This window comes from Microtus ochrogaster, linkage group LG4 (genome assembly GCF_000317375.1).
Source record: "Microtus ochrogaster isolate Prairie Vole_2 linkage group LG4, MicOch1.0, whole genome shotgun sequence".
NCBI lineage: Eukaryota > Metazoa > Chordata > Mammalia > Rodentia > Cricetidae > Microtus > Microtus ochrogaster.
In genome coordinates, this window is record NC_022030.1 from 4,997,578 (window position 1) to 5,001,352 (window position 3,775).

Consider the following 3,775-nt stretch of genomic DNA (forward strand, 5'->3'; position numbering starts at 1 on the left):
GGGAGGGTGATGAAGCCCAGCATGAGTTCATGTGTGCAATTCTAACACGTGAGAAGTTACAGACAAAAGAACGAGTTCAAGGCCTGTCTCGGATTTATAGGCAGTTTAAGGCCAGCCTGGGCTGCTTGAGAGCCCACCTTGTTTCCCCATCAAACGTCTATAACAGTGAAATTCTATCAGTAAAATGTTTAGACTAAAATAAACACAGTTGTATTCACTTTTAGAATCATGAGTGTTTTCTTCCTTCCTTCCTATCTTTTTTTTTTTTTTCCTGAGATAGGATTTCTCTGTAGCTTTGGATCCTATCCTGGAACTAGGTCTTGTAGACCAGGCTGGCCTCGAACTCACAAACATACGCTTGCCTCTGCCTGTCGAGTGTTGGGATTAAAGGCGTGCGCCACCACCGCCCAGCTAAGAGTGTTTTCTTTTTCCCTTTTCACAACATGCAGCCCTGTACATCCCCCCCCCCCCATAAGTGTTAGACTGCATCATAATTGCTGCTCTGGGCTGTACTCTCAAGGCTTAGGGAACAATTTCATTTACTATTTACAAAGATCTTAAGCAATTAAAACCGTATTTCTTTATTTGGTTACATATTTGTGTTTACATTTTCTGTATTTGCCTTATTTGTGTGTCTCTTCTCGCTTCTCTTCCTCCCCCCATTTCTTTTCCCTGCCCCTCTCTCTGATAAAGACCTTACTGTATAACCCAAGCTGGTCTCAAACTTGTGACTCTCCTGCTTTAGTTGTCCAAGTACTGGGATTGTAGTATATCTGAAATCACCACATATGGCTAAAAGAAGTAGTATCTTCCTCCTTGTTTTCTCCCATTGTCCCTGTTTTTCTCACCCCCATTTTCCTCTCCCCCTCCTGTCCTACCCCTTGTCTCTCTCATGCCCCTCCCCAAACACCCACCTCCTCACTCTGCTCCTTGTGCTGGGGGACAAAGCCCATCACCTTGCATAAGCTAGTACTCCAGCACTGACCTATATCCGCAGCCCCTGTATTTTCAGTATCTGTTTAAAATAACTTTTTTGGAGTCTTAGTAGTATGTCCGTATCTATAATCTCAATATCAGGAGGTGGGGGTCGGAGGATCAGGGTTCAATAAGGCCACTTTTGGCTGCATAAGATCATTTCTCAAAAGGGTTTAAAAACATAAAAATAAATATTTTGAATTTACTATCACAATGTTAAAAAATGGATTTTTCCATTGGTATTTCTTAACTTCAGGGCACTATAAGTTTATAAGTAGGTGTATTCAAAACATTCACTATGTGTTCAGAAAGAGGCTCAGTGGGCAATGCTCACTTTGAAGGCACAAAGAATTTGATTGCCCAGATCCCGTGTAAACCTGGGTGGGTGGTATGTGTCAGTGCTCCCAGGGAATCCAGCTGGATGAGAAGTCAAAACATGAGAATCCCCAGAAGCAACAGCAAACAACAAAAGGAGCCCGTGTCTCAATCAAGGTGGAAGGAGAGCACCCTACATCTGAAGATGTCTTCTAATGGGGTGCTTTGCTACACACGTGCCCACACTCACAGGCACACTCAGACACGCACACCCACACAGGCAGAGTCACACACATCATACATGCACACACACACACACACACACACACAGAAAAAGCAGAAGTGTTTACTTAAGGTTTATGGGTGCTGATTAGTGGTGGAATCCTGCTTACCTTGTGTGAGGTTTAGTCCCCAGAATTACAAAAGGAAAATGTTTGTCTGGGTCATGAATGGCAGTTTAAATTAATCTGAGATTCCAAGGCTAGAACAGAATCTCTCTTTTTGATGCTAAACTAAAGTTTGTTCTTTTGTTTGTTTGTTTGTATTTGGAGTTTTAGGCAGTGGTGGAGATTAGATTGTAGATTGAACCTGTGGCCCCTTGAATGCCGGGCAAATGCTCTGTCACTCAGCTACATCCCCAGCCCTCCAAATGTGTTTCTGATCAACCTAGAAAGAGCTAAGCTTTATTTCAGATGGAAAATTTTTTTTTATTAGTATTATTATTATTCAGAGAGTTTGGAGCTTGAAGCTGGGGATGGTTGCTGCTTTATTTCCAAACTTCAATTTAAAATTCATCTTTTTACTCTGGCTTTCTTTCCATCTCCTCTGCCAAGTCGATTTAACTTGGGAGTGACTAGGGGCAGGATGTGAGCAAACCTAGCTTCCATTTTATCCACAAGTTGTGAGGCCTGACCAAGATCAATCTTGGTATCTGAAAGCGTAAACCACCCTTCTAGCCCCTGTGGACACTGGAATGTAACTTGAGGCAGACATTTATTTGCTAGAGGACGTGCTACTTCTCGTATAAAATAAGTGAAGTCTGCTATAGAAGGCGGAATGCGAAGCAGGGAGATGTGAGCTGGCTCTTTGAGGACTGAAGGCCTCTATTTCCCCCAACCAAAGGAAAGCACTGAGCAGTGAGGGCCAAACTGTGGCCAAAAGATGTCTTGAGAATGGGCACATCCCCCGGTCTGCATTTCAGGGAGGAAATCCAGGCAGCAAACACAGACTTGAGATGGAAAACCAATCACAGAACTTTCCTGAAGGCTTTCCGGGAGCAAAGGCTTTTTGTGGATTTTTGTGGATTGGGGAGTGCATGCCGAGATGTGAACCCTGCATTTCTGCGCGTTGGTTCTTTGAATCCCGTGCACATCTTTCTCTGAGGCTCAGAGACATCTAAGTTTTGCACATGTGACAAGAGGGGATGTGTCTGGTGTTTCGAATCACTCTGCTGGGGGCACGGTGAGGATACGGGTGCGAGTTACTTTTCAAAAGGCCACTCTTTTTTTTTTTTTGGTTTTTTGAGACAGGGTTTCCCTGTGGCTTTGGAGCCTGTCCTGGAACTAGCTCTGTAGACCAGGCTGGTCTCGAACTCACAGAGATCCGCCTGCCTCTGCCTCCCGAGTGCTGGGATTAAAGGCGTGCGCCACCACCGCCCGGCTCAAACGGCCACTCTTGACAGATTAACCCATTCTGAACGTTAATGAAAATACGGCGGTCAACTCTGTGCAGAGAATGTAGCTAGGGAGGGAAGCAATCCATTCCCTCAGAATCAGAGGAAAAAAACATCACAAAAGTGGACATAGCAGGACGTTTTCTTACAGGACTGGGGATGACCGCATGCTTTGTCTTGGTTTAGTCGTCACTCTGGCTTCGGTATGTCCCTTCCCTGTTACTTGCTGACAATTTTCACAGCTTTGTGGCTTCACGAGCGGTTTTTATAGGGCCTTAATTAAGGACAGGGTTTATGGTATTTGCTTGAGCCTGAGAAATCCCGGGAGAGCGGCTGGGTGTGAGTTGCCGAGCACACTGCAAAGGTTCCCTCTCCAGCCTGGGCAAGGTGCCCTCTAAAACTGCTGAGTAGAGAGATCATCCCTCAGGCCTTAGGGAACTCAAGCTACAGCCCGCCACTGGTGATCCTTCAGGTCGGGAGCTGAATTGCTTGGGCAGAGGGAGGCCTGTGAGTGGTTTTGGGAACCCTCAAAGACCAGCCCCCAAGGCCCTGAGCTCCAGGCAGCTGCTTGTGTGAGAGACGTGAATGCCTGGATACAGAAGCAGCCCTGGCTGTGCGGGCACCTGGGCCTGGTTTTATTCAATGATTCAATGCTCCACACCCGTTGTGAAGAGCATTGTAAACAAATATAGACGGGGGGGTGGGGGCGGAACTCGGAGGGGCGGAGAGATACCCCTCCCCCCAGTCTCAAACAAAGCTAGAGTTTTCTCACTAGGGACTTGGAGGAGTCTATCTCCTAACTGAACCAGACTG

The 3,775-nt window shown here is 46.1% G+C and overlaps 1 protein-coding gene across 1 annotated transcript in view; it reads right to left on the reverse strand.

The window, feature by feature from the left end:
* The window catches only part of Sgk1 (serum/glucocorticoid regulated kinase 1), a 116,448-nt gene that overhangs the window by 72,951 nt on the left and 39,722 nt on the right, over window positions 1-3,775 (reverse strand). The gene's annotated exons all lie outside the window — the stretch shown is intronic.